Raw genomic sequence first — 12,768 nt, 5'->3', positions numbered from 1 at the left:
CACAGACAGACAGAGCCCATCCTGAGGGCTTAACCTACACACAGGGAGTCTTCCTCATCATTGTCTCACATTAAGCTACATTAAGCCACTCGCTTAACAGTGTGAAAAGCAGTTAAAGGCCCAACATTTACATGACAAGATGCCGCTTGTTGTGAAGTGTGGCATGGACAAGAGATCAGACAAAAGCTGATGGGCTTGTAGTCTGAGTGTCGTCACGAACAACCCATAGAGCCACCCCCCTCTCCTCCATCTCCCCATACACACACACACACACCCAGACAGAACTCACGTAAATGGGAGATCAGTCCATCTGCTTTGTTATTTAAGAAGACCATAAATGGCTTACTATTGTTCAAATGTGGGGGGAAATAACATTTCCAATAACACACATGCTCTCAAATGAGAGGACAAACAGCTGAACAGTGACGAAGCAGCCAAAGATGGGTTAAGAATGGAACACGTCTTAATGCCAGCACACACAAATACACAATGAAATTGTGCATCTAACTTAACATACCTCATAAAAACACAATGATGTTCACATGTGAACTCTGATGGCCAAATGATTTGGACTAAGAATAAAATATCTCCCGAGAGAAAAGAAGAGAGCAGCACTAACAACACATTCATTTTGGACAGCTCAGATCTCTCACTGGCCTCAGATCAATTTAAAAATATAAACAAATACATTTGATTTTTATCTTTATTCAACATGAAATCAAAACCTGAGATAAGCTTATCCTGGGGCAATATTAAAAGAAGAATTGAGGGATAATGTCTATATCATTAAGGAGCTAAGAACATTTTTCTACTAGCTGGACAGACAAGGATGCATTTTATTAGATTTTCTGGTAAAAGTAAGCCTTTTTGAATAACCATTTGAATAACCACCCTTTTCACCAGAATTCTAAACAGTCTTCATTAACGAGAGAAAGAGGAGGATGTGGAAGGTGGATTAGGCTCAACAGCCCAAAAGTAAAAAGAAGCTAAAGTAGAAGGGGTGAAGATAGACCTTCAAAGATGGCATGGAGAGAGGAGAGAGAAAGAAATATAAAGATGGAGAGAAATTAAGGGATATCGAGAGAAACCGAGAGGGAGAGAGCGATCTGTCGCTTTCTCCCAGAAAGAGAAGAGCAAATTTCTCTCCCTCTCTCTTTGTGTGCAGCACAGGAATGTGCTTGCTTTTCATTTCTGCCTTTGTGTCTGGCACTCAGGCCCTGGCTGGCACAGTCTTAAGCCACTGCGGGGTCAGGCGGAACACAGAAGCACATTCATGAGCAGATCAAGTTTATGGGAGAATCCACTCCTCCTGTGCTCCCCCCTCCCTTCATTTCCATATGAATTGTTAATAAAATCGCAAACCACCACAAGTGTGCTCTCCCATCAGTGAGTGAAGTCAAGCAGAGGAAACCTTGGTTGAGAAAAAAAAATGATAAAAGAGAAAAAGAAAGAAAGGGGCGGGGGGGGGGGGGGGTGGGATTGGGCTCATCCTTGGGTTGAATAGGATCAGCAGCTCATGCAGCCCTAGCACAAGCAGACTAGCCACTGTCATCTTTTACATGGCACAGACATGTAACCTCTCCCTCACCTAAACCCCCGCCGACAGCTCTGCTTTTGAAAGGAGCACTATGCAAAGCTGCCCGATCTCAAAACACGGCAGTGGGTCTGTTGAGGGGGGGGGGGTTGGGGCGCCATGGACCACATGGCGCAGGGCACGGTGAAACATGTGCAAAACGCTAATTGTTCCATTGGCACTCTCACCGCCAATCTAAATTGTCAAATGAATTCTCCTTTTGGCTGCAGAGAAGGCAGACATGCCCAGGGAATACAATTCAGAATCGGCTCACACAAAGCTGTGCCTCATAACCTCCCCCAAACACACACATAAACACACATAGCCATGCATAATATCAATCAAATAGAAGTAGTGGTGCCTCTGAAGTAATGGTTGAGAGAGGATGATTGGATGCAAATAGAACTGCCCTCACTCACAAAACGCTTCCTGCCCCACACCCCATCTGAGGAAGAAGAGAGGAAGAGGAGAGGAAGAGGAGAGGAAGAGGAAAGGCTGGAAGCTGCCGCTCTCAGAGCGATGCTTTGCTTTCTTTTCCAGTCATGTTTCCTTCTCACCCCCACCTCTGCCAAACACGACCATGGCAAAAAAATAAAAATCACTGGAGAATGAGGAGACAGAGGAGCAGTGGAAAAACACAGTGCGGAGGAAGACAATGATCCCGACAGAGAGACAGCGACAAAGAGCAGAGGGACCCGGAGCGAGGAAGCCAAGCGCCTTGACTCTAATTACCAGCGCCCTGACCCCCACCCCGCCGACTCACCCTGTCAGATTGGGACAGGCCAGAGAGCTGACCCTGAGCGGGCCCACACGCACGTGTCTTCTGACCCCGCCACACTTTCCCAGGGCTCTGCCGACCGCCAACCATTGATCCCAACCCCCACCCTCGGGTTCTCTCTACGTCACCCTCCCCAACCTCCAGCCTTAACCTGACGCCTGACACCGTCTGTCTCTCCCTGACACCCATAACAACAGCCACAGCAGCAGCAGCGTTTCAAACGAGCCCAAAGACATCAGCTGATCAGCACAGAGGTGAGAACAGGGAGGGGCTGGTGGAGGAGAAGGGGACATGGGATTGGACGGAGAGAATCCTCTCACTGTCTCAATTCTCCAATCAGATGTGTTTGTAGGAGTTTGTCGTCATCCGTAGTAAAGGACTACCTGGCTACTGCTAGGTTTTAGTAAATGGCCCCCTCTGTGCTCCTCTCCATCCATAAAGGAGCAATCTTTATCATATGTGCCCACGACCCCACGTACACAGCAGATCATATTACAAGCTTTGTGGAAATAAAGAAATGTTGCTATTTTATCATTAGTAACATATTTCTAGTTTATAGACAGTGTTCATAACACATGCTATATAACATATATAGCAGAACATACTGTATATGTCCATGCCACCTAAATGTGCAACTTGACAAGCTACTGGCATATACAAACTGCCAGTTGCAGTGCAAATATCGTGAGCTGATGCACACATACTTTTTCACAAGGCATCTCCATCTCAGATGATACCTGCCTTGCTGCACCCCATTTTCCACATTCTGCACCTACGGGCATTTGTTTTGAGTTGCTGCCACAAGACCATAAACCTAATCTAAACACAAGTTAAAGGAGAGACAGACTCCCTGGCGATCTCTGACAAGAGTGAGGGACATAAATATTCTGCTTCAAATGAACTGCACCACCAAGGGGGAGACTGCAAACAAGGCTCCAGTCTAATCACCATACGTGTAAATCTGCCCCTGCTGTAAATTAAACTAGCTAAGCTCGCCCGCCCCACTCCTCAGCAGCAATAAGGTCCGCACACACTGAAGTCATCTGGCTGCAGCCTGCATTTTTTGGAGTCCATGATTTGCAGGCACACTGAACTGGCCTGAATGCCTTGTGAAGTGGCATGGGCGGTAGCTACAGCGGGCTTAGAGCACTTCAGGCATGTTTGTGGAGACAGAGAGGAAATATTCATTACTGCAGACAGACAGAGAGGGAGATTAAAAGATATGTAAAGTGAGAATGTCTCCCTCATCATCACTGCTTTGATTTGCTTCAATTTTGCAACATACTGTGTACATTCAACTCTTTTTTGCACATGGCCCAACACATACATGCATACATACACAGGCAACTTTCATATGAAAGGTCAGTCAGTTCAGTTGCTCACTAGCTAACTACCAACCAAGTTAGATTTAAATTCCTTGCTTTGATTTCGTAAGACACACTCTGTTCCATCATGTCACATCATGTGATGTTCTAATCCAACACACACACACACACACACACACACACACACACACACACACACACACACACACACACAGGCTTCTTCCCAGAAGAGACTGCACTGCATGACCCTTATGACTGTATTCTAACGTTGTTGTTTTTTTTTCTAACAGAAGTCATCTGGTCCTGTAACTTGAGGGATGAGCACCATTTTGAAATAAAAGTCTTCTTCCAAACTCTTCCAACCCTAACGGTCACTTCAGATCTGTATAGCATAAAGCACTCCCACCTAAATGAAAGTCTGTGCTGGCTTTACAGAATAGGAAGACTTGGGGTGCCAAAGCAACAAGCTTTCCTGTGCAAAGGTTACTCTGTAGCAATGGAATCTAGTAAATATATATATATATATTTAGCTTTTTCAAAGCTAGAATAGCATCTCAAATGTGCTGATTTTTCTGACACTGTTCCCGCCCTCATGCCACACAGAGTTGTGCTGCATTAAGAGTCTGTGCAAGTCCTCCGCTAACCCCAGCAGAAACACTCCTCATCTGCTCACCCCTCAGCAAGTTGGACCCCCGCCCTGAGTCACACAGCACTGCCGAAGCCAGCGGCTGGATTTGGACCACTGTGAGCCCACAGTAAATCTCATCCAGACGTCTGCAGACAGAGCTGTTTATTCCATGAGAGGAAGAAAATGAATTCCTTAAAACTCAATGCACAGTATCCGCATGGCAGAGCCTTGCGTAGAGCAGAAGGCACCCACACCCACACTCATAGCCAAGAGTCTTCTTAAACATCCCTTATCCATCAACACGTCAATGCAACTCTCTCCTCATATAAACCCACACTTGGGATATACATTTACACATTATAGGAGGTATATTCTAGAAAAAAGGTATGGTACAATGATAAGAGTAGCAACTCCCAGCAGCACACTCTCATTTTCACAAGTCAACTTGACTTAACATCTGAAGTTATTGCGAGCAGCTGGGTGCCTGGCCTTGAGGAGGGGTACTGGCCTGTGGACATTTCTGTCAGCTAGACAAACACAGAAGGAGAGCATGACATCAGCACTCTGTCATTTGGAAGATCTATTCAAGGATTACAGACTGAGGCTGAGCTCCAGCCTCCAGCAGGCTTATTCCACTGCAACTCTAGCTGTGTGTGCACACTCTTTCTCTCTTGCACACACACGCACGCATGCACACATGCATGTACATGCACATGCACACACACACACACGCACACACACATATTCTCTACCATAAAATATACCATATATTTACCATAACTATAGTCTTATACAGACAGGCATGCCACTTTATTACTCCTAAGAAACACACTACACACACAATACCCTCTAGCATTTGATGGGTGTGTCATCTCAGTTTGGCTCCTGATCCAAAATGGAGAGTGATGTTCCATCCCTAGAGCGCTGACCTACAGACCTATCTGATCAACGGCTTAACCATACGAAAATGCTGAATTACCATGGAGCGCATTTGATAATGCTGAGGTTTGTCCTGACACATCAGAGAAATAAGACTGTGATTTGTCAAATAGAATAGAATGCCTTTATTGTCATTGCGTTTCAGTACAATGAAATATTGGTGTTCTGGTCTTTGGAAAGTCCCTGAACACTCAAACAACACATTATGAAACTCCCAACAAAAGTCACCCATGCAAAGAGCATGAAAGGGCTACTCTGCAAGGGCTACTCTGCCAGGGCCATGTCCAGCATTTCTCTTCTTCCCTCTTTTGTGAAGGCAGAAAGCGTTGTCTTTCTCACAAAGTGAAGGCTAATTAAACTTCACCAACTGACCACATTGACAAGGCGTTATGTTGTTGTTTCATTTACTTATTTTGAATTCGCTCTATGAGGCAAGCCCCATGTCTATGCACTGGCAGGATTAATAGGGTCTTACACTCTTAGCAGCAGCAGATTGGTCAATATGAAACCAGACAACGAATTACTTCACACTGAGGCTAACTCCCACGGCTATAGGCTAGGCTTGATGAGCACAATGGCAGAAGACAATATTAAGTTTCCTCTTCCCTGCTTTCTTTATTGCTTTTAAACCTATTTCCAAAGGCCTCTTTGACACCCTCCCAACACTTTACAGGGTTTCCTCTTTGTCTGATCTGAAAAGGCCAAGTTCCTGTATTTAACGTCTCGTTCTATGTACATCTCTCAACACCCACCAACTACTTTGTCACTTCTTTTGCTTCATTTTGTGTGCCAAAGAGACACAATTATCGTAGCAAGCCAGGGTCCCTAGCAGCATTTTGAAGCCTCCTTTCAGAATATTTTAAAAAGATTGTGAACGTGTGCATGTCTGTGTGTCTGAGAGAGTATTCATCACTGCAGTCTAAATAAGTGTCTTTTTGTTAACTAAAACATTACTTTTATTTAGCAGAGCTTCCCAGACTTTGCCAACTCTGTAAATCGTATGCCAGCTGCAGTCCTCACATAGTTGAGGTTAACTGAGTGAGATGCTAAAAGACAGTAACAGTGGGCCTTTGAGGTAAACACTGAGACTGGAGAGTGAAGCTAATACAATATGAGCTAGAAAACCATTCTTAGTCAGCAATGCTTACAAACTACATATCATATACACATCATTTAACCATACCACCTCATCTACCAAATGTCAGAATAAAGATTTCTCATATATTTGGGATCCAACGAGGACTGTAATTTGTAATTGTTAATAAATGCAAAACTCCTATGGAACATTATTAACTTAATTGAGTTGGAAATCTGGTTTCATTGTATGTCACTAACTATTATCTGAATTGAAAAATAACTGCAAATAAAAAATATTAAAGCAACACTATGCAGTTTTACTTTGCAACACTATGCTATCACCTTAACTGCTTTTAGCAACATTTTAAAATACATCTGTCATCTATAGGACAGATCAACAAAACGACGGTATCATTACCACACTAGCCATCAAGGTTATGTGCTATGTAGCTGTTTGGTTAGCAACACCCCATGAAAATGTAACAAAAACCTTAAAGTCCCTGTAAAGATAAATAAGTGTTTTGTCACATTACAGAAAAGGATGTTATTAACCACTCAGAAAAAAAATATTATTAAATAAAAACAATATGTTAAGTTAGGCTTTGCAATCATGAAAATTTGAGGGGTATATTCTGCTCTCAAACTGTGTGGGCAGGTCCACTGACTATGCTGAAGCCACACCCAGTCGGATAAAAGCAGCTGCCCCTCTCAACTGCTCTACCACATAGTTCCAACCATACTCTAAACCACCTGATTCTAATTAGCACAACTCTACAGTCAGATAGATGACATAATCAGTGAAAACACCTGTGTTAAGTGCACAAAATGCATCTTGTGTTAATCTACTGCAGAAAGCAGATTTTCCACAATGCTTAGAACCCCCTCCCCCCTTTGTCTAAAAAAGATACATCTAAAATATGAAAACATGGCAAAAACATAGCAAATACTCAGGACACTCTCAGGTAACTCTTGAGTCTTGAGCCAGTAAATCAGCTAATTAGTGATATCATGTTAAGTGAAAAAGCAGAAGGACTTTATGGCACTTTACCTTTTTGGGGTTTGTCCCTGTTCACTCAACTCTTAAGAGGGGAGTGATTATGCTAAATACCTTGTCCCTACCCCCTTTCAGAGGAAAGCAGACAGCTTGGATTGAATAGAAACCACGGGTGCATTTCCCAAAACCATAGTCGCTAACCTGTTAGCAACTTAGTTGGTTGGCAATGGGAAATTGCATTGCAACCAACAAAGTTGCTAACTTAGTTAGCAACTATGGTTTTGGGAAATGTGGCCCAGAGCGGTAGAGAAAACAGAATGGCGATACTCACATAAGAGACTGTGGAAAAAGTTGGCAGTGGTTTTCTATGCCTGATTCCAGGTTATGGAGACAGTTTGGAACTGAAAACTACCGATCACTTGGTCAATAGCCAGTGAGCTACTATATTACGCCCTCCATCATCAAATACATACCTCCCTCCATACAGCCATCAGCCATTTAGTTTTATGGAACAGTTTTATGGAACTGCTGATTGTGTGGCGGCAACATCAAAGAGTGTTGCAACTCTCTCTTTCTATAGCTCTAATAGAAATAGTTTTGCAATGGCATAGGGAGAGAAAAAAGCTAATAAATATGAAATCTTTGAGTAATTATGAATAAAAGGAACAAGATAAGCATATGAGAGCTACACTGTGTCTTAACTGCATGCATTGCAAGCAAGCGTTAGCGTCAAACTTGAGTAGGCTACATTGGTTTCAATCGGAATGTCCTAATTGGGCACAAGTGTGGTGCAGAATGTCACTTTCAGCAGAACTTTTGTCAAATAACCCCTTTTTATGTTATTTCTGTCGCTCCCGTTGTTATGCTATTTAGAACCAAAAATATGACAATAGAACAGCATGTTTAACAGATTCCGTGTGGACAGAGACCACTGAAAGGTGCTCTAAGCGATGCTGGGTAACGTCACTTCTGTTGACTTTCAAACAAAACAGAGAGCAGCTCGCTACTTCTTCCCCCTCCATCCCGTGCTGCTCCCGTGCAATTGAAACTCTCCTAAACGCGCATCTTGTCTGTGATTTGCTGGAACAGTTTGTTATGTTTTTATGAGCTAGGTTTGCCCAGGTTGTTTTTGTTGCTGTTTTTGGAGCCTGGGCTGTCCACAGAGATCGCATTTTTTTACAGTGTATTCAGGACACAGACAGCTAGCGGTTGTTTAGGTGATGTTTGCAGTAAGTGACATGAAATGTTTTAGCCTAAAAAACGCGTGGCATTGCTTAGAGCACCTTGCAGTGTGAACGGGGTCCTTGCAGCACCTTGCAGTGTGAACGGGGTCTATAAATTCTACTGTAATACAAGATATTGACAGCACAATAATTCTAAAAGAAGAACAGATAACTGCAATTAAGGCATTTGTCGAGAAGGCATTTCCCCCCCCTGTATCGGTTGAAACACGCCCCAAAATTAAATTGAATTCTGATGAATTCGAGTCTGGCTACAACAGCCTAACTGTAAATGTTAGCTAAGGCAAATTTGTCCTTGATGCTGGGGTATTGGAAGTGAATTAGGTTGATAACGTACATAGGATCAGCATGAGTCAGTTACACACATTTCGTTAGTAAACAGATTGAATCTCCTGAGATTTCTCTGTATTGCCGGTTGAAATTATGACATCACCACTGCACCCACCGACCAATAAAATGGAATACTGGAAATGATGATGTCATGTTTAATGGTATAACTTCACGGTTCAGTACCACACGGGTTTGAGTCTTCACACGTTTCAATAAATGTAAAAGTAACAGCATAGCACTAACGGCAACTACTATAACTACTCTTCAATGTAGCAAAAAATGGACAAAGGCTGAGTTCACTAAGTATACTTTTGGACTCCTCAGTTGTTTCCTCAATTCTCTCCAAAATATGACCAGATCCTGTGAGTTAACATTTTTATTGAGGCCTGCAACAGCACCACAGTCCTCTGCAGTGTTCTGAGATGTTTCAAGGCAGACATTAAAGCCAATCACCCCTGATTTATCAGCATTGCAAAGCATTTTGAAACACAAGTCTTTACCAAGGAGACCAACATGCTTGAGTATGCATGAGTTTGAATTTGCCTGAGGCAAACCCAAGCTTAGGCAGTTTGATTGTGTGCGGCTAACCACAGAGAAAAATTACCATTCCACCAACTCAAACAGTTTGTGCCACATGTTGCTCCTCCAAAGCTTCAATATCTGAACTAGAAAAATGCACAATAAATCTAAATACATTACATCCAACTGTGCCAATATTTTCTTCAGTTTGTTTTTTATCTTTGTTCAGCATTTTTGCTGCCTCATCAGACTTATTAAAATGCTGTTTAAGTTCAGGACAATCTGGGCTTAATATTAGCAACTATCTACATTTTTCAATGCTCCTCTCGATATATCTCCACACAAGTTGAGGTAAGGCACACAACCTCAGTGGCAGTCTCAAACTCGGCCTCTATTCCTATAATGGTGTTAGAGGCAGTGGTGGTGGTGGTCACCACCAAATTGGTCCAGTGGAAAATAACCCTTATGCAGCAGGATTTGTTAAAATTGCAAGGTTGAGATGTGAAAGTATTTAGGCATGCAAGTTCCTCCCCCAAATGACTGGGCAACATACTCTGTACAGTAACTGGTCTTGACTTAAACTGCAGCATAGACAATTTATGAAAAGCGAGAGGCTAGCAGGCCAAACCCTCAACAAATCATAGGGTTCACAGAGGGACAGTGCTGCAATCTGTGGTGAGGGAGGATATCATTAGATTGTTACCCATCAAAGATCATTACGATGTTGGTGTCGGGTGCCCTGTAATTCTCAGGACCAAGGCAAAGTTGGCCATGTTTTCTGATAGAAATGTCACTTTCCTTGAGAACTTAGTGACGAACGATGCCTCAGGCCACATTGGTTAAGGGACAGAGTGATTTCTAATTTCCACTTACACTGCATGGTGGGAACTGTGATGAGTATGAAATCTGCCACCATTCCTCAGAACATAGAGACACTGAACGAGATGAGACATATCAAATGTATATGTTTCAGATAATGATAAATAGTTATTTCTCCACTTACAATGGACGAAGCACCATAAAGTCTAAAATTGATAATACACAGGGCAACCTATTGAGCAGTGATGTAAGGGAATAACATGATCCATTTCAAGTGTTCTGATTGGACAATCACAACCAATTGCCTACTAATGATTTATTCTCCAGATAAAAATGTGCCTGAACAATATCGCTCAGGCCGTTGCCCAGCAACACTGCTAAAAAAGTTGCCCTGGGTATCGCATTAATGATCTTATCAGTCAGACAGAGGGGATACCCCACAAAGGTTTTTGAAATGAAGAAAACGAATACTAGCTTCAAAGGTACAGTTCTCAATTGAATTGAACTGATTACATTTTCAGTCCTGTAGGACAGCGCAACATACTATTCCAGCTATAATCAACCTCACTGAATTTTTCAGTTCACCTGCACCCACCAGATCCTGTCCTGTCCCACTCCCACATAACTACAAAAATACTGTCCTGTTCCACTTGCATCGTTCACGTTGTTCACGTTGTTCACATTGTCCTGCTCCATCCATGAAGTCCTGCAGGTGGACACGGATGGATTATAAAAAATACCAATCTTGGTGACGTCTGTTTTATTTTGAGCGCCAGATCCAAATGGCTTCGCTTTTGAAATAAATCCGGGTATGTTTACTGGGTACTTGAACTTTTATGGCACGTGGATTAAAGCAAGCAGTGCTTAAAGCAAGCGGTGAGCTAATACAGGTGATGGCTTACTGGCACTATAATAACTAGCAATTGTACATCTAAATTGAACTGAAACACTCTGTTTGTCTCATTTTCTTTGTTTCAACCGGATCATGGTGTTTCAGAACATTATGTGCTTTCAATGCATGCTGTTTTTGTGCAAACACAAATAACACTCCAGAATAAAACAACTCTTTCATTTTATACCTTTATATTCTATTTTAGAGTCCCACGAGTCATGTCTACTCCCACACACAAATCAGTTTCTCCTCAGTCACACCCGCAGTCTGCACTCCAAATTAGCCCTGCATCCGAACTCTTCTGCTTGGGACCCGTGGGTCCCGCTGTACTGTACGCTATTGCTTCAGAGGAATTGAAGGGATGGGTGTGTTTGATTCGATTGAATCTATTTAAAATATCAACAATCTTTCACAGGATCAAGGACCACAACTTTCAAGTTCACCTTTAAATTCAAGATTTCCACATAGACTTGAGATTTAATAAAAAATCAAGTTATTCTTATCAAAATCACCTTGAAACATTCAACACAACTCAAATACTGTAGTGCTCCAATAAGCCCCCTCCCTAAATGCATAATAATTTTGAATTTCTAAAGCTACAACATGGATGAATGGGAGTTGAGACACACACTCCTCATCTGTCTGCAAGTCCAATAGGAGAGAGAAGGGAGACGTGACTGAAGGGACTAATGGGAGAAAAGAGAGAGAGGGCCAGTGGCATCATTATTCTGAAGTGAGGTCATGAGTAATATTGCTACAATGGAAGTGAAGCGGGAGGTTTCTGTGTGGCATCCATCTTAATAGAGCAGGTCCTGCACTGAACACTCTTTCACCAAAGATGGTGGTGGGAGGTGGAGTTGGGTGGTGGTGGTCGGGAATCTGGCTCTAAAGTTCTACAGTGGAACAATAAAGTAGCCTGGTATTCTTTTATCTTTACTGGGAACTTAAAAGAGGGGAGAAAGAGAAATATTCTGAAGATCAAAATCTTTTTACTAATTGTTTGTTAGTTCATTAGTTAAGTTAGTTTGTTTATTTATCTATCTATTGCCACTGTGAGAAAAACTCTACTGCTCACAGGTGAAATATGTGTTATCAAAAGAGACAGTGGATAAAAATTTAATCTGACAACTAAAAGGGGGCTGTAGACCTGCCATACTGATTTTACATAAAAACAATGGTTTTATTTTATTCCCCTGAGGCTTGGACCTCAGGACGTCCCTCTGACTATGAAAAAGTATCAAAGTTCAGAATATGTCACAAGTCAGAATATGCATAATTCGCCACCCGTACATGAATGTACAGGAACTAAAGTCTGGTAAATAATTAATGCAAAGACTTTAAGAGGAAAACATAGCTAACTATTTATGGCCACTTCCCACATCTGAATATAGTTAGGTAACTCACTGATACTGGTTCTAAGCTGTCTGTGATTTTCTTCACATATATACTTCCACCTGCAGAGCTACATTTTTTTCTGTTTAAAACAAACAAAATATATATATATATATTTATGCTCTATCGGCAACATAGGTCCTGTGATGTTATGTTCATCCTATATTTTTTTAACACTGGTTTAGTAGAGCTTAAGTAGCCTGTTCATAAAATATAATGATCACTACTGCTGATTTAGATTTGTGTAATTGTTGCAACGTA

At 42.1% G+C, this 12,768-nt stretch overlaps 1 long non-coding RNA gene across 1 annotated transcript in view; it reads right to left on the bottom strand.

The window, feature by feature from the left end:
- The window catches only part of LOC121684458, a 41,283-nt gene that overhangs the window by 27,771 nt on the left and 744 nt on the right, over positions 1–12,768 (bottom strand). The gene's annotated exons all lie outside the window — the stretch shown is intronic.

This window comes from Alosa sapidissima, chromosome 15 (genome assembly GCF_018492685.1).
Source record: "Alosa sapidissima isolate fAloSap1 chromosome 15, fAloSap1.pri, whole genome shotgun sequence".
Taxonomy (NCBI): Eukaryota; Metazoa; Chordata; class Actinopteri; order Clupeiformes; family Clupeidae; genus Alosa; species Alosa sapidissima.
The sequence above is the reverse complement of the archived record's forward strand: the minus strand, read 5'-3'. Positions and strand labels throughout refer to the sequence as shown.